Genomic DNA, 23,068 nt, shown 5'->3' on the forward strand with positions numbered 1-23,068 from the left:
AAATTTCTTGGCTTCTAATATTGAAAGAAGAACTGAGGGCCAGTGGTCTGGTCCTGTTTCTTATGGGAGCAAATAGAGGGGAAGTTGAAAATGTGATCATATTTTACATTTTATCAATTAATAAGATCTTTGTTATTTTATTTACAATTTATAAAGCTAGGGTCAAGAAGAATGAAAAAGTGGCAGGAATTGTAGTAGAAAATCTTAATTACTGTCACAAGATTCTGAATATAAGATGCATATTTATGTCAGATACACATGATACTCTGTGCTTAATATAACACAAGAACTGCTTATAATACTACACAAAATCAGTTAGGATTTTAATGCCATATATGACATCAAAGATCATCCTATAGCATAACCGTTTGTAACGTAGGATGGAATGTAAAGTGTATGTATTATTGCCTAAACACAGAAGTCTTCATTTTCTGATAGAAAGATTATAGGACTGGATAATGAAGTAGCTATGTTCTAAAATTACTTTACCATCTATAACCTGACCTGACTACCACGACTCATCTTTTATACACAAGGAGGGTGACAATAATGCTATTTTATATGGATTTGCTTAACGTAATAAAATAGCCAGAGAAAGCTGCTGTAAGAAAGAAAGGCATTGTGGAAAAACAACATTTGTTAAATTATTATGATACATCATGAAATCTAACCAGCTTTATAATCAGTCTAGAATGTACTTATATTCTTTCTGTTATTACTGCACATGCATTAATTTTATTCAACATAAAACAAATGGGGGAAGACAACTAGATTTTCTTTCCAGATGGTGTGAAAACAGCAAGGTCAAACTTGAAGAAAGGCTGTCCCTTTTTACAGAGAACTTACAATTTATCACTTCTCATTTAGGTTATAAAACTTTGTTTTTCATATTTTTCACTGGATTCTTTGGCTTCTGATCCATTGGAAGGAAATGTGTAGATCTTAGAAACTAATCTACTCTTGTTCATTTGTTAAGTATAGAAGGCCTGCCTCTTCCCCTAGTCTTCTCTGAGATTTTTATTGATTTCTTTCTTTTTGGTTTCAGATTAGCATAGCAATATGCTGGAATACCAAAATTTACTGGCAGAAGTAGAGAGCAAGCAGCTCATTTTTCAAGGACTTTACAGTCTGTTCTCTGCCTTAAGTTGCTCCAAGAGTTAGTTCTCCTACGACTCCTCAATATTTTCATAATTAGCTGCCCAGAATTTTCATAATTTGTAAACACAGTAAAATGGCTGTCAGACATTTAGTATGGTAAAAGTGGAGGGAAAAAAAGACCAGCTTCCTTAAACCATTTACATTTGACTTGGGGAGAAAGCTGGGCCCGTGCCCACAGCAGTTAAATGATCAGGCGCACGACTCAAAGTGATTTTTCTTGAGGTGTCACTGCCACACACAACCACCATGTGTTCTTTCTTGGCTCAGGCTGGCTTTGCTGATCTTCCAGAACTCTGAAGGCTGTACCCCAGCCCCAGTTTTACATCCATTTTTCTCTGCCAAGGTGAAGGCAGCAGAAACCACACATGTTTTTCTTTCTCCCTTCTCTCGGTGGAGCTGATTGCCTCCGGATGAACCATCTTCCACATCAGCGAACATTGGTATTTCACCTGGCACAATGGCCGGGCTGGTTATGGCACACGTAGGGGAGCACACAATGGAAAACAAGTCTTCGTGGTAACGCAGGTTGAAGCTGCCAGATACTGGCACCTTCCACGTCTGTACTCCAAGCTTCTAGCTGGAGAACTGTAATTTCGAGCAAGAAAATGTTGGGAAAAGCTAAGAACAAGAGCGAAGAAGGGTGGAAAGGATCGTGGAGAACCAAAAGTATGCTCTGGACTGAGTGAGAGGAAAACAAAAGAAAGAGGAAGGAACACAGGCAGAATACAGGCTTCTAATATGATTAATTTTTGGCCAAATACAGTTTTATAGTATTTAATAAGATGTTGACAAGGATGGCATGTGAATAAAACACATAAACTTGCACTCTGTATTTTCTGCTAAAGTCCTTTAATTCAAGTCAGTATTCTGATTAGGAGTTCAAGCTCCGTAAAAGTTTTGTTTTGTTTTGTTTTAACTTAACATCTATACTGTTGAAGCAAGGCACAGTTTACAGAATATTACATTCATTGAATTCCATTACAAATATATGCATATAGAAGCAGAGAATGCTAAGAAAGGTGCATATCAAAATACTCCCAGTGGTCTTATCTGGGTGGTGGGATTATGGGAGATTTTAGTTACCTACTCTTCACCTTTTTTCTTATTTTTTTTTTTATGATTAACATGGCCTGCTGTTTAATTTTAAAATATAAAGAATATTAATGATCATATTTTTCGAAAACGTACAAAATTCAAAGTCACTTAAAGTTCTGGAACATTAGGGTTAAGTCACAGTTCCCCACAGCTCAGTACTTCATAGGAATCTGCTTTGCATTTCATTCCCCCTCTCTTGCCCGGGCCTGTTGAATAAATGCAAGTGAGATCCTGAATCTGGGTTTGCTGGACTGGCTTCTCCCAGCGTGGGTATTTCATGGCTCCTTATTTTATTTTAGACCATCTCTTCCTGGCCCTCTATTTAATCTGACTGGATTACTTATTTTTGGGGTTGGAAGTAATATTTGCCCTTTTGCCTGTTCAAGATGATGTATTTTTTCCCCTCCTTTAAAACCAGAGACTTGGGGCGCCTGGGTGGCGCAGTCGGTTAAGCCTCCGACTTCAGCCAGGTCACGATCTCGCGGTCCGTGAGTTCGAGCCCCGCGTCAGGCTCTGTGCTGACCGCTCGGAGCCTGGAGCCTGTTTCCGATTCTGTGTCTCCCTCTCTCTCTGCCCCTCCCCCGTTCATGCTCTGTCTCTCTCTGTCCCAAAAATAAATAAAAAACGTTGAAAAAAAAAATTTAAAAAAAAAAAAACAAAAAAAAAAAAAAACAGAGACTTGATCATTTCTACCTGCTTGTCTTAAAATAACTGTATCCTCTGCTGGAAGTAAAAACATTTCTAAGTAAAATATAATGCTGATAAGAGCATTTCCATGATTGGGTGAGGATTGTTCCCAGGGTTTTTCACTCCTGGCATTTCCAGCCTGTCTGGCATGTGAGTGCTCTAGCTCTGGTGTCCTTTGGCTTGTGGAAACTTCCACTTGCATTGCCTCTTGGATATAGAGACTTATATTCCAACCCCCAACCCCCATTCACATACACATCACATGCACCTATGCACCTGGATGGAGACTTCCTTTTTCAAGGAAGGAAGAGGTGGTTGACAAATATATAAGGGCATGTGTCTACCATTGTAGTATCATGTGAGTAGTTTCACTGCCCTAAAAGTCCTCTGGGCTCTGCCTATACATTCCCCGCTCCCTTCTAACTTGGAGACTTTATTTCTAGTTATGAATTTCGGTTGGTTACTTTGCAGAAATGCGATGATTCTTTCATTGGGACATGGAAGGGTAATGCATGCACCTTAACATTTCTATGGCTGCTTTCTTCAAGGGACTCTACTGAAAATCAGAGAATTGCTAATCCCTGGAGCATATAATGAGAAACTATAGTCTTGTATTCTTGTGCAGACTAAGATATTCTTGAGACATAGCCATCTGCTGGTCTAGCTGTGAAATTTGTAGAAGCATATTGTCTTATATCAATAATCTATTTTGTGGATTCTGAAATTGAGTGAGACAGTGATTTTATTTATTTGTTTATTTCTGAGAGCAGTTTTTTTTTTAAATATTTACTTTTGAGAGAGAGAGAGAACATGTGGGGAAGGGGCAGAGAGAGAGAGGGAGATAGAGGACCTGAAGTGGGCTCTGTGCAAAGAGCAGAGAGCCCAATGCGAGCTCGAACTCATGAGCGCTGAGATCATGACCTGGGCCAAAGTTGGACGCATAACCGACCCTGAGAGCATTTTTTTCTTAATTTTTTGGATTTCTACATGGGGAAGAACTTTTTCTCACTATTCTAGAGTGGGTACAACAGATCAAAGAAGAATAGACTATGTTTAATTACCTTCCAGATTATCTTGGCTGCAATTCAGGAACATGGCAGACTGAGTGAGCTAATGTCGACCTCTTTCCAGCTGCAAACACGTTCTACATTCATAATGCAGAAGGGAATGAGGGTTGGAGAAACTGTTGCACCATCTTTGGAAAATGTGATCTGCTAACAGCTTCCCATCACAAGGGCCTCTGACTCTTTGTCTAAGGGATGGTCCTGGACACTTGAGTTTGAGCAGCTCACATGCAAGATAGGTTGGAAATTCCAAGAGGAAAAAACCCTGGGAATAATGGAGGACATAATGAGCAATAATGTAGTCCAACTCCTCTTGTTTGGGACACCTGTGGGTCACAGTTTTATACTGTCTCAAAGAGTTGCCCAGTGGGATTGGGTTCGATTACTTACGATGTTAAACTGCTTCATGAAGCTCAGCCAGGCTGGAAATCACCGAGCCATCTCAGACACACAGATCTATTGAATTTTTTTCCCAAATATCTTTCATAATTATCCATTATACTTTTACTAACGTAACACCAAATATCAATCATCATCATAATAATAATAATAGTAATAATGTCAACAATACACTGACACTAATAATGGCTAAATTTCTATCAGTGGTTTCCTATGGATCAGGCAATATTTTATGTGTTCTCATTTTTAAATTCATTTAATATTTTTACTGATAGTATTATTAAAACTCTCTTTTTATAAATGAGGGAACTGAAGCTCAGAAGTGGAACCTTAGCTCAGTCTTTATTACAGTAGTACTAGGGTTACTGAAAGACCTTTCTGCTTATCCCCACTTGCAGTCTTGGAAGAGTCTATCCACATAAGAAATCTCAAATTCCAGACTTGTCAGGCTGTTGACTTGCTCTGGAAGCCCTTTAGCTGAAAGGCATCTGCCCATTTCTGGACCACAGATAAACCACCAATTTTTCCAGTTTTCAAATTTAGAGAATAACCAACATTTTCAAACAGGATGGGATCCTGTATATGTTTGTGTAGGTGGAAAGGATTTGAGACTTGTCTAGATCCTGGAATTTGTGCCCAGTTTTGTCAACAATACTAAGAGGTCACTCAAGCTTTCTTTAAATTATGTCCCATTATGATTTCATGCTGAAACAATGGGCCATAAGGTCTAACAGCTAAAAGATGGGACTTGTTTTGGCCCCCATCATAGATGTTTTGCTGAGTGAAACTTGTAGCTACTAATTATGTGTACTTTGTCTTCCTTAACACAATCCTTGATGCCTCCTGCAGAGAAGGATCCCTAAGTTCTCTTCCATAAAATACAATGCCTAGAATAAATTAAAGATAGAATCTTTTCCTTCACCAATAGAATTTCCACCCAATTCACTTTTGTTTTTAACTGAAATTATTGCATTTTATAGCATTTAAGACTTTAATTTTTACAGTTTCCCCCATAGACTTACATCATTAGAGTGTGTTTCAGCCCTGCAGAATTTAGGAAACCTGGGAGGTCAATATGGGTACAGAAATCATCTGGTAGGGTAAGACATAGTGTATCAATTATGGTGGTTAACACAGGCCTTTCATGGAGACCATGTAAATGACAAGACCATTCAGTACATATTTGACCCTCCCCCAGCCTGAAGATGGAGGAGCAAACCTATATTCAGTGTTCTCAGTCTATATATTTATTCTGTGTTCCAACCTTCTGGTTGTGGTTCAGAAGTCACCACTCTGAACTATGTTGTAAAGGAAGCTCAGAACCAGTGAGGGACATCACTGCTGCTGCTAAAACCTGGCCACTGAGAAATTATAATCCAGAGGTGTAATCCTGGGAGCAAGATTCATATCAGTAGACTACGATGTTCAACCATACAAAATGGTGACATCCCATCTCCATTCCTTAGGGCAAAGATGATTGGAAGAGGAGAGGTGCTGGTGTCTTAATAATTTGATATTCTTAACAGCTTTTTACCACCCATGGTTTAGGTCAATGGTTCTCATACTAGGACATGCATCAGAATTACCTAGAGGGGTTGTGAAAACCTAAATTGCTGGGACCTATTCTCCACTTTCTGATTCAGTAGGTCTGGGGTGGGGCTGACAATTTGTATTTCTAACAGGTTTCAGGTGATGCCTGCTGCTGTTCGTCTAGAGATTTCACTTTAAGCACCTGACAGATAAACTTGTCTGCAATGGCAGGGACTCAGGAATTCCTGTCTCTACAACTTCTAGCCTATATGCTTTACCTTCTGCTCATTTTTTCTACTCAGGTACCTCCTCTTAGATTATGTTATCTTACACATTATTTTTTCCTTCCTTTAAGGCTTTAGTTATTTTCAGTGAAAGTTTTGAGACTTAATCTTCCTCAGTTTTATCCTCAATATTCATGGCAGAATGTGTTTATTTAAAATACAGTTCTGACCATTTACCTAATTAAGTCTTTTCAAAAGATTTAATTTACTAATTAAGCCTTTTCAAAAATATACCAACTGCTCAAAATGTATTTAAGGACTTTATCTTGCCTGTGTTTCAGCTTCCTATTTTGCTTTATCAGTTAGGATGCCTTCATCCATAGGTAACACAAGTAACTGAATCAGTTAGCTCTTGGTGCATAATACACCATCCCAAAACTCAGTGGCTTAAAACAATAAACATTTATTATTGCTCATGAGTCTATGGTTCAGCTGGGCAGATTTTCTGGTCTCGACTAGGCTCACTTATAAGCCTGTGGTCGGTTGGTGGTTGGGTAGGCAGCTCTGCTGATCTTGTCTTGGCTCTCTTTCATGTTTGGGTGTCTGCTAGCTGTGTACTAGGCTAGAATGATCTTAGCTGAGACAACTAGGCTCTCTTCCATGTGGTCTCTCATTCTCTACAAGCTGGCTCAGGCTGGTAGGCATGACAATGGAGGAACTCCAAGAGACAGCAGAGACGTAGACATTCAAGGCCTCCTGTGGTCTAGGCTCAGAACCAGCATACCGTCACTTTTGTCACTTTCTATTGGATAAAGCAATCCTTGCAGAGTGGGCAGATTCTGCTAAGTTATAAGGCAGAGAGCATAGATCCAAAGAGGTCATTAACTGAGACCATCAATGCAATTTACCTGCAATAGAACACAAAATAAAATTTGCTTATACCTTGCATAGATTAATGATCTAACTGTATAGAAGCCAAGATTCAGTGTAGACTATAGAATTGGTTGACTAAATAACTCAGTAATGTCATCAGGGACACACACCCTTCTCATCTTTCTTCTCAGCCATTCTCCGTCTATTGGCTCATCCTCAGGCAGGCTCATTTCAAGGTTTCAAATGGCTATCCACTCTAATTAAAGAAATATGCTTCACTGTTTGCATTTGATAGATTCATTTATCCCGGAGCCCATAGAAATTCTCTTTTTGCGTTGTGTTGATTCAAACTGGCTTATACCTCCCCATTTTTAAAGCAATCACTTGTTTTGTGATGTAAGTAAGAGACTTGCAGACTAAAAGTGGCTTAAATAACTGAGTCCATTCATTTCTCATTTAGAAAGAAGTCTCAAGTTCTCTCCTGGACCAACAAGATTAGAGTTATGGTGGTCCTGGGATAGGTTTAGCAGGTTAATGTCCTTAGGAAGTCATGCTCCTCCCATTTTTCTTTGTTCCTTGAGTGCTAATGTTCTCACCCTCTCGTCTACAACTCCAGGCAGTGTGTCTTTACTCAACACCCAAATGTTAGAAGAAAGAATATGGACAAGAGAGTTAGCCTCATGCTTCCTCTCTTTATGTTAAGTGAATAAAGATCTATGTCAGAAGTCCCTGAGCAGGTCTCCTTTTATGTCTAAATGGCCACATTGCTACTTCTGGCTGCAATGGAAGCTGGGAAAATGGATTTTGCTCTAGCGCTCGCTCTCTTTTGCTCTCTCTTTCATGACAGGAAAACCATTTCAGTATGACTGAAAGGACAAGAAATGACTCTTGTATATGCAAAACTTTGTGTGTCTCAAACATCAACGCACTAAAATGCTATGTCTTCAAATAAAGGTCTACATAACCCTGATACTTGGCTTTTATGCCCTTGAATTAACTAGGCAATGAAGGCTTGGATACTTCTTAACTCTTATACCAGAGTACAAATAAATATTTCTGAGAAGCAGAAAGATATTGGTGCATTCAGACATTGTTGGTAGATCAAGACACAAATTTTTTTAAATGTTTATTTTTGAGAGAACAAGAGAGAGAGAGCACCAGCGAGCGCAGAGGGGCAGGGGCAGAGAGAGAGGGAGACAGAGGATCTGAAGCAGGCTCCACACTGACAGCAGAGAGCCCGATGCAGGGCTTGAACTCATGAACTGAGAGATCATGACCTGAGCCAAAGTCGGACGCTTAACTGACTGAGCCACCCAGGCACCCTGACATAAAGTTTATCTGGAGACAATTTTCAGGTCAAAACACTCACTGTGACTAAGTCACATGTAAATGAGACTAAACACGTGCCCTCTGTGAAGACAAGTGTTCAGGATGAAGTTTGCCTGGGGAGCATCCTCTTGCAGAAATATTTGCAGTTGTGCTTGCGCTAGAGTGGTCTAGTGTTCTGATATCAGTGCATCCTATAGCAACCCTGTTCTGACTCTGCAGGAAGTGTCCTGTCTCTTGGTCCTATCTTTCCATCTACCAGTCGTCACATTTTGTTGAATTGGTTGACATAGAGCCCTCTTCTTAGGCTGATTTTCCCTTAGAAAGAATCGTAAGTTTACTGTAAAACCTACAAATGAGTTGTTGAATGCATATGTTACCCGTTGCAAGTTTCCATTGCATCCAGGCAGGCTTATACTCAACTCAAAGGACAAGATAATTGCAGGAACAATTTAGGGACACAGAGGTCTTCAAATCACTTAGTATATGCAAAGTGTAATAAACTACAAGACAGATTTTTGGGCAGAGACTTCCTCATGTTTCAAAGATTTCCAGTTACATAGGAATTTTAACAGATTCACCTCCTCCTAAACAGTGCTCTTACTTCCTCCTGCTCGGTGGCTTCAGAAACACAGGTAATACTGAAACCTGTCTGGCTAAAAGTATGCCACCAGACATACTGTCTTGCTTGTTTTCCCCTAATGGGATATAAATGATGGGTTATCCGTCACTCATCACCATTCAGCATCCTAAGCTCAGCTATCAAATGCTGGCATGGGGGAAGGAGAGGCATGTGTTGCAGAAGAGGCTATGTCTGAGAAGCTCAGAAACATAAGGGTACCTGAGGGTCAGTAAATGCTTTTCTCTTGTTAGCTAAGCCAGAGCTTCCTTTTTGAGGGGTGAGTGATTTTAGCCTCTTCAGTCAGGAGCTTAGTTGAACAACGGGAATGATTAGTTCATTTCCCAGTCGGAGGTTGTTGTTGCAGGAATGGTTTTAATATACACAGGGTTTTGGCTTCGATTTTTGCCTTCAAACTCCAGCAAGTCTTGAATTGTTTATTGAATCTATGTTGAGAAACAGAACCGAGAGATGAAGCTAATAATTGGCAAGAGTCCCAATCCTTGTGTCATTATGGTCATTAATTAGGGTAAGGGTTATGCAGGGAAAGGTTGCTGATTTGAATCACTTGTTTCCAGATCTTTTCTCGGGGGAAGGGGTTATAATTAGGAGTTCTGTTTTTCTGTAGGTAAACAGAGATTGCATTAGGAAGCAGAAACGATGCATACTGTTAGTAGATAATTTGTTTCGTTGGCAAGTTAGTCAAGAGAGAATCAACCGTCTTTTCTTGAGCATCATTTTCAACCCCAGACCTCATTGTATCAGTTAGTAGAATACTTAGCATAAGGGAAACTTTATGGAAAATTTACAGTAAAAAAAAAATTGTTACACCGTATACTCCATTCACCTTCCTTTTGGGGTAACTAGAGGCTAATGCCACATCCTAGGTAGAGGATGGGTCTATTTCATTAGAAAAGGAAGTTTCCTCATGTTGTGTAAAAGGACTTGATTCATACGTGGGAGAGGAAGGGGTCCCAGCACTGTGATCCCTTAGGAGGTCTGCATCTTAGAAGCTCAGGTAACCATTGACAAATTTTCGTATTCTCTTATATGTATATATATATATATATATTTTAATTTATAGAAAGTTCAAAGTTTTCCTAATTTAGATTTGTCATAAATATGAACAAAATGTTAGCTTACACCCTCCGTGTGTGTCTATGGCGACATGGCAAATGAGACAGCATCGTGTCCTAATCTGATAGTTTATTCTGGATGAGCAAATGTATATATATTTTTGAGATTAGTTGTATTTGGTGTTAGTACGATAGAGAAGGAGCTTTGGTAGATATCAAAATGTGAAGCAATATAGCATGGCCAAACCAACAACAATACAACACAAAATTAAAGTCCTGAAGGTCTTTTATTTGTGAGAGAAACCCCATTGTTGGGTCTCCCGCAACATCCTCAGGGACTCCCGTGTTTCCGCTTTGCATCCAGGTAAAATGAGGGCAGGCAGCACACAGTCTCAGGACTCTTTATAAGCAGTAGCCTTCATGTTATCTTTTGTAAGATACTCACATGGAAACCTCAGGAGGTTTTTAATTGAAAATGCTGGTGCATGGGAGGGTGTGGTGGTGTTGTCTAATATGTACTAATGACAATAGCGTGTGTGGGTGTAACGCATGGCAAGACCCCACAGGGCATCTATCTCCAGCTACTTGCAGTGCCAGGATTGCTCACCACACCCGTCTCGGTTTGGAAACTCCTCACAGAGCAAGATACTCTCGGGCCAGAGCTGAAATGAGTCCCCTTCTCTGAACACAAAAAGTATACATGACACCACATCTACTTCCGTTTCTGGAGTCTGGCCAATTGGGATCGAAGCGAGTTTAGATTCCGATATGATGGCCATCATTTTTGTAGGTGGAATTGGTCAGAAATTAGCATGGAAAGACTGCTGAGGCGTGTATTTGGCAGGGTGTCTGCAGTCATTTCATTTCAGAGCCTTGCCTTGAAATGGGAATTACTTCTCTATTAATACTGCTGCATCTTCCCATCTACATTTGTAGATATGATTAAAAAATTACTCATCCATAGTAATTCCTGAGAAGCTTAGCTTTATGTATGGTTTAACTGATAGTTAAGAAGGAAAAAAAAAAAAGAATGTGGGGTGTGTGTGTGTGTGTGTGTGTGTGTGTGTGTGAGATTACTTGGCATAGATAAAATCCTGAGGAAAATAAACAATTACCTACCAGAAGCTGCAGTGACCCAATTGATTGCCCCTTACCCTACCCTCCTTCCCCTTCCTGCATTAATTAGGCGTTATACTTAAGATCTGGATCTTCAAAGACACCTTTCCAATTTATTTAATTTCTTCTGTGCTGAGAATTTCTTTGGGGGGAAAAAAAGAATGTAATAGCTTTCAAAATTAGTGACCTAAAAATAAGATTACAGGTTTTTCTAGCCTGATGATAGCAGCAAGAGTTTCCTAGATCTGGGTTTATTTGACAAACCTGATTGGCCAATGTAATTAAATGGATGATGGTATGAATATTAAGAAAATAACATTGGGTGTGTGTGTTAGGGGGTGGTTTTTCTGCGTGCATTTTTGTATTGTTGCTGGAGACCATTGTTTTTGCCACTGGGTACTGCGCCCTCCAAGGCAATCTCTAACTCTTTTTAACAAATTTTTCTCATTATTTACCTACATGTTTCCAATTAATGTTTGATAATATCACTATTCCTTTATTTTTCATTTTGAAGAATTATTTTTTGAACTCTCATTGTGGAATATGGTGATTTGATTATTCTTTTCTTTATCCTCTGACTATAAGCATCATATCCCCTTTTCCTTCTGGGATGGTTATTTGGTATTTATTATTAGACCAACATTCACTTCTATGTGCTGTCATAACTCTGAAAATATTAGTTACAGCTGAATCATATAGTATACTGTGCTCATTTTTCCTTTATAATTTTTTTGGTGACAACTGTCTTCTGTATTTTGTTTTCTTTGTTTTGGTTGTTAACTCAAGCCCAATTTTTGTCTCAGTTCTGTATATGTTTCTCTATATGATTATAGACCTTTGGTAATCTATCAGTTTCATCTTCTGACATGATCTTCCAAAACATTCTGACATACCGTGATGAAGATTGATCGCTGTCTGTACTGGCTCATAGCTGCTATATTGGGAATTTTCTTTTTTTTTTTTTTTTTTTAATTTTTATTTATTTATTTTTTTAACGTTTTTATTTATTTTTGAGACAGAGAGAGACAGAGCATGAACAGGGGAGGGTCAGAGAGAGGGAGACACAGAATCTGAAACAGGCTCCAGGCTCTGAGCTGTCAGCACAGAGCCCGACGCGGGGCTTGAACTCACGGACCGCGAGATCGTGACCTGAGCCGAAGTCGGCCGCTTAACCGACTGAGCCACCCAGGCGCCCCTATTGGGAATTTTCTTAAACATCATCTTGATTTCCCTTACCTCATCCAAGTTTGTTTCCTGTTTTCTAGAACTCAAGTCAGGATGTCTTGACTCTCCTTTAACACTTAATTAAGAATTTAGTAGGATGTGTAATTTTTATGTTAGAGATATCTTTTCCTAAATTATTTGAAGGCATTTTTCCATAGTCTCTTGGCAGTTAGAGGTACTGTTAAAAAAAAACAAAAACAAAACAAAACTGTTATCATAGACTCCAGAACATTTATATACAACTCATTTTTTCTTAATACAAAATTATAGTGTTTTTTTGTAGTCATAAGAGTTGATATTTCACAGTGGTATATTTGGGTGTGGGTCAATTTTCAATCACTATTCTGTAGACTCTCTGAACCCTTTAAATATGGAAACATGTCTCCTGTTTGGGGGATGTTGTTTTGAAATTTTACCTGATTATTCCCTTTCTACTATTGCTACCCTTTTATCTGTTCTCTTTTTTTTTTTTTTTTTGATTTCACCAACTTTATCCTGCAGACTTTATATTGAAGTTTAAAAAAAATTGCTTCTTTTATTTATTTTTTTTTCCAAAAGCCTATTTTATTCTCTGAAGTTACTTTCCTCTAAAATTCTGTTCTTTTTATTTTTTTAGATACACTGTTTATCGCTTTGAAAATATTTTTTGCTTATTTTTATTCCTCCAAATACCTTTGTTTTTTTCCCCTGCTTGCTTATTTTTGTATCTATTTTTAATATTATGTTCCTTCTTCAAATGGCTGGGACCTTAGATTCTTTGTTGGACTTATTTACTGTGGTCTTCCTGTGTAATGATTCTGATGAGGAACTTTCCTTGCAGAAGCCCAAAGATAGTACTTTATATCTTTTTTCTTGGTGTTGTCAAATTTTACACTAAAGAGTCTTTGTATTCCCTATATGTAAGATAGACTTTTGGCTTCCAGTATTCTAGAATTTAAGTGAACAAAGAAAATCGAGAGGTACTTTCTCGGGGTGTCCGGTGGATTAGTCAGTTAAGCATCTCAGTCTTGATTTCCACTCAGGTCATGATTCCAGGGTCATGAGATTGAGCTCCACACCGGAGCCTGTTGAAGATTCTCTCTCTCTCTCTCTCTCTCTCTCTCTCTCTCTCTCTCTCTCTCTCTCTGTCACACACACACACACACACAAAGTACCTTCTCATCAATGAGCCTGTCTCAGTGTAGGGACTTTCTGCTTTGCTATCTCGAGAATGTAAAGCTTAAGTCTTGTACTGTGATGGAGGGTAGAACCTTGGCTTGCTGCAGGTAGAGACATAACTACTTCTCACTCAGAAGGGGGGTGATTCTGGTGGGGAATAGCCATTATAATTTTGTGTAAGTTGACTTGTCTTTTTCCCCACTTACACCCTCAAAACAAGAAGTGGATGCTGCTGCCAATTCCTGAGACTTAAAGGTAAATAAAGTTACATTTTGGCCTTTTCTTCTATTATTTTAGGGGTAAGCTTTCCCTGGTATACCAAATCTTACCATGTATTCACCTACCTTCCAGTTTGAAAAACTGAACTGTCTTTTTACAGGTTCTCTTTTTCCTTCTGGATTCTTTGGTCATTAATTCTTTGGTTATTGTCACTTTACTTGTTTTCTCTTCAGGGGGTAGCAGCACTGCATCACATGGTAATAAGGTCAGTCTTTATAATTACCTCTAGTGTCAGCTCAGGAGATCGAATGAAACAGTTGCCAAGATAGAATTAGATGGGTCAGAGATTCATCGGTTGAAATACCTATGAGGGATAAGAGGGAAAGGGATTAGGAGTAGGAAAAAGGACAACCTTCAGACGTGATGTAAGTTTTTAAAAAAAGTTTTTTAATGTTTATTTATTTTTGAGAGACAGAGAGAGACAGAGCACAAGCAGGGGAGGGGCAGAGAGAGGGGGATACAGAGAATCCGAAGGAGGCTTCAGGCTCTGAGCTGTCAGCACAGAGCCCGACGTGGGGCTCGAACCCACGAACTGTGAGATCATGACCTGAGCTGTGGTCAGACGTATAACCGACTGAGCCACCAAGGTGCCCAGACATTATGCAAATTTTATGTGAAAGGACAGAGGGAAGGAAGGAGCTTTGAGTAGGATGAGATTCATACTGCAGCACAGCCCTGAGGAAAGCTTGGCCTGGCTGGTAGGCAGTCGAACACAGAGATTGCCCATGAGAAGACTCACACATTAGGCAGGGATGCTCTTGCTTCTGTAGCTGTGCTGTGCTCGGCCATTGGTTGGGAGAAGCCCAAGGGCTGTTGGAACATTGTGGTGAGTCACAGAGATGCAGCAGTCGGAGGTTGTCGACTAACAGCACTCCTTGTAGCAGAGTTTGTTGTGAAGGAATATCCGGTCGGTCCTTGCCCATGGCCACCATACCTCTGCTCTGTGAAAAAGCATTAATTGGGTACCAGCTTTATGTAGAATAAAGTATCAGTTACTGTGTTAGTCATTTTGGACGATGGACTCGGTGACTTACAGAAGCAACAGGAATTTATTTCTCATAGTTCTGGAGGCTGGAAGTTCAAGATCAGGGTACCACCATTGTCAGGTTCTCTTGATGGTACTTTTCTGGGTTGTAGACTTCTGACTTCTCATTGTATCTTCAGATGGTGGAAAAAGAGCAGGCAATCTCTCTGGCCTCTTATAAGTTTGCGTATAAAGTTCTATCCTCGTGACTTAATTACCTCTCAAAGGCTCCACCCCCAAATACCATCATTAGGAGATTAGATTTCAACATGTAAATTTTGGGGACACACCAACACTCAGTCCATAACAGTTACTATTCAGTAGTGGTGTGAGAAAACAATGACATCTTTCCTTCAAAACGTACAGTGTGGTTTAAGAGACTGACAGGAAACCCTAGAATTACTTTCCTGTGCAGGATTTCATTGAATGAATCCTCATTTAATTCCACAGAACATCACTAGACTGTTGCCCAAATCCTGACAGCAATAACTAAAAAATATATGTTCCCTTGTTTCTCCACTGCCAGCATTATCTGCTCCCCGGACTGTCTCCTGCAACCTTCCAACAGGCCTTTCTTACTCTTCTCCTGTTCAGTTACCATTCATTTACCGTATAGCAGCCACTGAGGGTGTACTTTGAAAAATCGAATTGGATCTTACCACTTCTTAAAACACTCTGATGAATTAGTGACATCTAAGCTCCTTGCATGGTGTGTAAAGCCCACATGTGGCTGAGTGCATGCCTAGCTCATCCTCCACTGCTGTCCCTTTTTTCACTGCACACTGGCTCTGTAGGCCCTTCTTCCTTCCTGATCCCCAGGCTGGCCTTTCTGCCTCCAGAGCACTGTGCTAGTGTTCTCTCTGTCTAGAATGCCCTTTCCCTGCTCTTTCCGCGGCTGCCTCCCCATCTTTACATTTTAGATGCTGTACAAGTCACATACGCTTGATTTGGGGTGCTTGTAACCTGAAGCAGAACCAAGACCCCAACTTTCATGATTGGTTTAGGAGGCTTCTAGCACTGATGGTTAGATATCCATCAACAGCTAAGCAAGGCTTTGTTTGCTTTCCTGGGAAGGCTCAGAGAACAGTAGCCAGATTAAAGCAACCCTTACATCTTGGGTCTCTTCTGTCAACAGGTTAGTCAAATATCTCCTTTGTAAATGCAAATTATCATTCAAAGTGGTAGAGTGTTAAATAGGAGAAGACATCCATGTTTGGAGGAAGGGCTGAATAAAATGGATCATTTACAGTGTGATTGTATGTTTAATTTTTCTTATTATAGCTAAATATGTGTCTAGACTGCTTTCAGACCAGTAATATAGTGCCTAGAGTATAGCACATCCTCAATAAATTACTTTGAATTGAACATGGAAACACCAGAAGCACAGGATTTCTGTATAGAAAACTATATTTCAATTTCGTGGTACCCTGCTTGTCACAGTGAGTAAAATTTATTCACATATCGTCTTTTAAAAGTCTAGAACTTATAAATATTTAGGACTGTTTACATGGTTGTAAGTGAAGTGAAGACACTAATAATTAATTATTCATTGCCTCATTCAGTCTCCCTTGTTTTTAATAAATATTCCCACCTACAAAAAAATGAGGAAGGTTGAGAGAAAGATAGGTCTGAAGAGGGAAAACAAGTGGATTTCCATTAAACCTGTTGCTCTTATTTTTTTTTCCTCTGCGATTGTTTCTTTGTCATTAAGTAAAAGGTACATAGGAAGAAAATATATTCCCTGCCCTCTATTATACCATAATGTACACACTATTAAATAGATTATGAAATGTTCATGCTGTGTTGATTTTCTGTACCACAGATTGGCAAACTTTTTTCCTGTACAGGACTAGATTTGCAGACCACATGATTGATATCCTGTCTTCTCTTTCTTCTTTCTCCTGCTCTTCTTTCTTCTTCATTTATAACACTTAAAATGTAAAAAAAAAAAAAAAAAAAAAAATTAGCTACTATTCTTTCTTCTTCATTTATAACACTTAAAATGTAAAAAAAAAAAAAAAAAATTAGCTCATAGCTGAGTGATCAGGGGCCAGATTTGGCATGTAACTGACCTATATAATAATTCAACTTAACTTACAAAAGCAAAAATTAGAAGCTGTCATCTGAGATTATTATAGGCACAATGGGGGCAAAATATCAAGCTCAAAGAAATGGGAGACTTTATAATTCTAATTATATCTGAGGAAAAATTAAAATGTGTATTTGTATAGCAACAGGAAAAAAACTAAGTCCAGAAATAGGCAGCAGTTCTGATATACAGACATCAAATATTTGATAGTTTTTCATGCCTTCTGGGTGAGGGTTGTAAAAACTGATTGGACTTGTAAATTTATGACCAGGATTTCTAAGTTTTGAGTTAGATTACAAGCAAGACAAAAATGTGGATTTTGCATATTATCATGGGAAAGCAGGATGGCAGGTTGTTTCCCAGAGTGTCTGGGGAATGTGATTGGTGGATTTATTTTCATACTAGCCATGTACAGTCAAGTCTGAGCTTGCAGATGGCATAAGCACCAGTGATTCAGAAGGATTGATGCCAGTGGTAGAGAGGTACATCTGCTCTCTAGAAAAAAAAAAAGTACTCATTTTCATGGTGTAGATACTCCCACTGTGACCCATTTCAAGCTACCAGTGGTTTAACAATCATCTGAGAAAACTCATGAATGTTTAATAGTCACCTGTTTGCGCTGGTAGGAGCTGACCCCAGCATAGCCCTAGTTGTCACCCACCTAAGAGACTGTTAGCTGTGTCTCAGAACTCTGTTCTTGAAAGCTGTCTATTCCTTACTATGCCAGATAGACCTGTGTTAAATCAGTTAAATATAAGGAAATGATTTAGAAAACTTTGAGCATTGTTCAATTATGAAAAACATGTTCTATGTCAAAGATTGGTAAACCATAACCTGTAGGTCAAACTGGGCCATAGTGTGTTTTGTATAGCTCATTAGCTTAGGATGAGTTTTACATTTTTTCATTTACATTAAATATATATATATATATGTGTGTGTATATATATATATATATACACACACATATATATATGTATATATGTATGTGTATATATATATGTGTATATATATATATATATATATACACACACATATATTTCGAGAGAGAGTGCATGTGTGGGTGTGAGGGAGGGATAGAAAGAGAGGTAGAGAGAGAATCCCAAGCAGGCTCTGAGCTATCAGTGTGGAGCCTGAAGTCAGGATCAAACTCATGAACCATGAGATCATGACCTGATGCCAAATCAAGAGTCGATGCTTAACTGACTGTGCCACCCAGGTGCCCCAGAATGAGTTTTACACTTTTAAAGCATTGTAAAAAAGAAAACGAAGGAGAAGGAGAGACTATGCAATGGAGACCATAGGGTAGCTCTCAAAGCCCAGCTACCTATTACAGTAAAAGTATGCTGACGCTATTCTATGCTACCATTACCTGAATTGAAAAATACAATACTTGTCAGCCATCTATAAAGGCATATGTGTGGTAAATAGAAATCTACGGGCACCTGGGTGGGTCAGTTGGTTAAGCCTCTGACTTGGGCTCAGGTCATGATCTCGTGGTTTGTGAGTTCAAGCCCCACATCAGGCTCTGTGCTGACAGCTCGGAGCCTGGACCCTGCTTCGGAGTCTGTGTCTCCCTCTCTCTGTGCCCTTCCCCAGCTCTCTCTCTCTCTCTCTCTCTCTCTCTTAAAAATAAATGAACATAAAAAAAAGAAATCCAAAGACAATGTTTTTATCTGAAAACAAGATAAGAAAAGTAGAAATGCAGTCATAATGAATACTTCAAACAATATGAATAACTCAAGAAGTTAACCCAAGTTAGAGTATGTGTTTTTGCTTGGAAATCCTTGACATTTTAAGCCCTATTTTAAAGTTTTGCAATTAGTGACAGAAGGTGTGGAGCAAGTGGAGCTCTCATTCACAGTAATTTCTTATAAAGTTAACCACACCCTTATCAAGTGATGTAGCAAGTCCACACTGACTTATGGTTCCCCAGAAAAATTAAAACATATGTGCACAAGAAGACTTGTGTAAGAATGCTTATAACATACGAATTCATAACAGCTCCAAACAGAAACAACCCAAACGTACATCAGCATATGAATGAATAAAAAAAAAAAAAACAAAAAACCTGTGGTGTCTTTGTAAAATGGAATATTACTCAGCAATGAAAAGGCTGATTTACTGTTATATGCAAAGCATGGGTGGATTTCAAAACTTACAATGAGCAAAAGAATCCAGATTCAAAAGACTACATACTACATGATTCCCTTTTCTGTAAAGGACCAAGAAATTAACGTTTTAATCTTTGTGGGCAATTACTTAATTCTACCATTGTAGCATAAAAGCAGTCATGGATAATATGGCAATGTAATTGAGACCATGACTGAATGACAATAAAACTTTGTTTTGGACACTGAAATTTTAATATCATAAATATTTCATATGTAATGAAATATTATTTTCTTTCTGTCGTGTCTTTTCACACCATTTCAACATGGAGGGGGAAAAATCCCATTTTTTTTTTTTTTTTTTTTTAGATCGTGGGCTTTACAAAAAAGGACAGGCAATATTTTGCCTATGAGCCATAGTTTGCAAACCCTTTGTTTTAGACCAAACTATACTAATATAAATGTCAGAAAACAGATAAGCAGTTGTCTGGGGCCAGGCATAAGGTAGGGTTGACTAACAAGGGGCACAAGGGTGTTTTGGGGGGTTGATGAACATGTTCCATATCTTGATTGGAGTGGTGGTTATACATAAGAGTATATATTTTTTAAAACTCACCAACTGTAGGCTGAAAATAGGACATTTTATTATATGTAAATTATACTTTAATAAAGTTGATTTTCCAAAAAATTAAAGAGAAAAAAAATAATAAACTGCAACTAGAGATAGATGTATTTATTTTACCCTTAACCTCCCCCCACCCCCCTCCCCGCAAGCCTTCACTAGCTTGAAAGCTATTTTCCATGATATTGAACTGGTTTAGGAGGTAACAAAATTTTCTCAGGTGAGTAGAGATCAACCAGTTTTCACTTGGCAATATTCCAGGGTGGGAAAACTGGAAGGCAGAGGAAGGAATTAGCTCTTAACTAATCATTTATCATTCCATGGGTCAAGTATTCCAGCAAGGTATACCAAATTTAGAAACTTTAAAAACTTTAATTTGATTCAGAGATAATTTATCATCATTGAAACATATTGTATAGTCACCTAAGTGTGCTAAAAACTTAAGGAATCCAAAATATGTTTTACAATGCCATATTGACATGAGGGATGAAAGAAAGTCACCTAATAATAATACCAATAATCAAGCCTGACATTAACTTATTTCTAATACTAGTAATGTGCTCAGTGCTTTACCTACAATATCTAATAAAATCCTTGAAATATCCTTATGAGGTTGATGGCTTTATTATCCTCATTTTCACATGAAAAAAGTGAGGCTTAAGTTAAAATCTTGTTTAGAACTGCTGAGTTAGAAAGAGGCCAAGCCAGGATTGAATCCAGGTTCACTAATCCTGGAGCCTTCAGCTTGATAAGCTAGGAAAAAAAGATTTTCTGTCTTGAAAGGTTTGACTAGGAAGAAAAGAAAGAGAGAGAGAGGGATGGGAGTGGGGGAAGGAAGGAAGGAAAGAAGGAAGGAAAAAGAAGGAAGGAAGGGAGAAAGGAATTCTGTTGTAAATGCTTAGGGCATTTAAAGAGATGGGAATATAAGGACCTTAATTTTCTAAGCCCCATACTAAAGTGCCTGGCCCTTAACTGTTCAAAAACTGTTTGTGGGGTAAATTAATTAAAAATTTTTCTGCAGAATGTTTTGGCCTTAATACCTTAGCTGCTTCCTTTTTTTCCCCCTCAAAATTTTAATATTGATTTTTCTTCAGAAGGTCACATGACATAAAATTAGCCATTTTGTAGAATGTCATTTAGTGGATTTAGTACATCACAAAGTTGTGCAACCATCACCTCTGTCAGGTTCTCCTTATCTCATTTTAAAAACAGTATAAACATTAACTTCTGAGCATTATTTTCATGTCTTAAAACCCAGAGCAAAAATATGGACCCGATAAGAAATGTTTTTGATCATTCCTGCCACCTTATCTCTAGCCGTGTAAAAGCTCCGTAGACATTTGAGGCTTACAGATCTGGGTACCACCAGCATACTCTGTGAGCCGTTGAATGAAGAACACATTCACAAGTCAAGACAATCTTTTTCAAGATCAGGCATTTGCTGGTTATGCAAGCTGCGTTGCTGATGTTAGTTCAGTTGCTTTTACACTCCTCGAGTATGTCATTCCACTTTGATCACTCACGGTACTTGCTGACTTTCTGGGAAATGAGTAAGAGTGTTTCATTCAACCATAAGCATGTCCGGGACTGGGCTACAACTCTTAGAGTTCTCTTCACTGTCCTTAAACAGAGATAGGGAAACCTTGATTTGAAAGTGCTTGCATGCTGTCAGGTGGTGTGGAAGTTGGAAATTGTAGACACCTGGGCTGTTATATTACTCATGGGCTTGTTTTATGGCCGTGATTGATGCCAGATGAAAGTTGCTTGGGCAGGCTGGAGCGCTTACCCAGGTGAGCGTTTATAATGGCATTCCGATAAGGAGAGAGCCACTGGGCAAATCACCACCCGGCTCTGAAAGTTCACCAGAGATTGTTATCAACAGCCGACATCTGTTTACTTCCTTAACCTATGACAGCTTATCAAGTTCCCAGATGCGTGCACACCAGGATGAAGGAAAGAACATAAAGCAGCATATCTCCTTTTATCGGCTGTCAGTGTCATTCTGCTTCATAATTGATGTTTGTGTTTTTCCTAGAGTGAGATGCATCTGTTTATATCAGACTACTTTCTCATGATATTTTTCGGAACCTACTGAGGGAGAAAAGAAAAAAAAAAAAGAGGAAAGGAAAAAAAGTAAGGAAGAGGTCTTACATTATCAGCTCAGGCTTCCTCCCAGACAGTGCACCTGTTCCTTTCAAGTTCCTTTCCAGAGTGACTAAGAAAATGATTTTATTATATTGTGACCTTCGGTCTAAATTCCCCTTTATGAAGCAGTGGATAGTGAGACTCCCAAGTATTTCAGGTACTACCAATCTACAGTTATAACATGCATCTGGGGAAGATGGCTGTTTTTGTGATGGGAACAAAAAAAAGCACACCAAGAAAACTGGGGTTACACTGGTTAAAATGTCCAGAAAAACATATTAAATGATTAACATTTGTCAAGAAAGAATCATTTAAATGTGCTAAACAATGTGGTTACTTTCTTTTGTTTTTCTGGTGTCACTCTGTCTGGCTTTAAATATCGTATATCCAATTCAAACAAAAATTATTAACGACATGAGCAAAGGAGTGGTCCTGTTTCGTTTTGATAGTGTGACTCAGCAGCTGTACTCCATTTAAGGAAGGCTGAGCATTCTAATAATTCACTCTAGTTAACTACTCCTTTCTGATAATGAGTCTTCTTGGTGTATTCCACCAAGGAAAGCTTTGAAGTTGGCTCATGTTACTAGCAGGAATCATGATAACATGTTTTGATGCTGCTTAGAAGTTTCTGTCCCCAAAGACCCCCAGATAGTCATCTTTCCATTATTCATACACTTGCTGTCCCCTTTGACATTTTTCTGGAAAACTTTTAATCTCGGATGCTTTTTTCTCTATGTGCCTAGTGTTTTTTTAATTTTTTCCCTGCTACCCAGAAAACATCATTTTATGAAACAACCCCAGAATGAGGACAGTAAATGGGCTGTATACATAAAAAAAGCATTTCAAGCTAAGATAGAAGTGACATTTTTATATTCAACCATTTTTAGAAGATCCCTGGGACTTTCCTCACTTTGTATAAATAATTGAGAAATGTATATACATTAACTGGAGGAAAGATTAATTTTATTGACCTGCTGTTTGCCTGCTGTTCAGCTTCAACTCTATTTGGTCTAAACAAAGGTGATTCAGAGAAATGTTTCTAAAACAAAATTAGTGATCTGGAAAGTCAAAAAAGTTTTAAGATAGCATAGTGTTCTAACTGGACCTGACTTCAGCCATCTGATGCAAAGACCATTTATTTTTTCAAGGCTTTGGTTGTAATTTCATAGTGAACTTCTTCTCAGCAATGCCACCCACTTTCAGTCCTTCTAGAGTCTCAAAGATATGTATTCTTACCATGGAAACCACAGGC

This window comes from Panthera pardus, unplaced genomic scaffold (assembly GCF_024362965.1).
Source record: "Panthera pardus isolate Hobbes unplaced genomic scaffold, ASM2436296v1 HiC_scaffold_3, whole genome shotgun sequence".
Classification (NCBI taxonomy): Eukaryota; Metazoa; Chordata; class Mammalia; order Carnivora; family Felidae; genus Panthera; species Panthera pardus.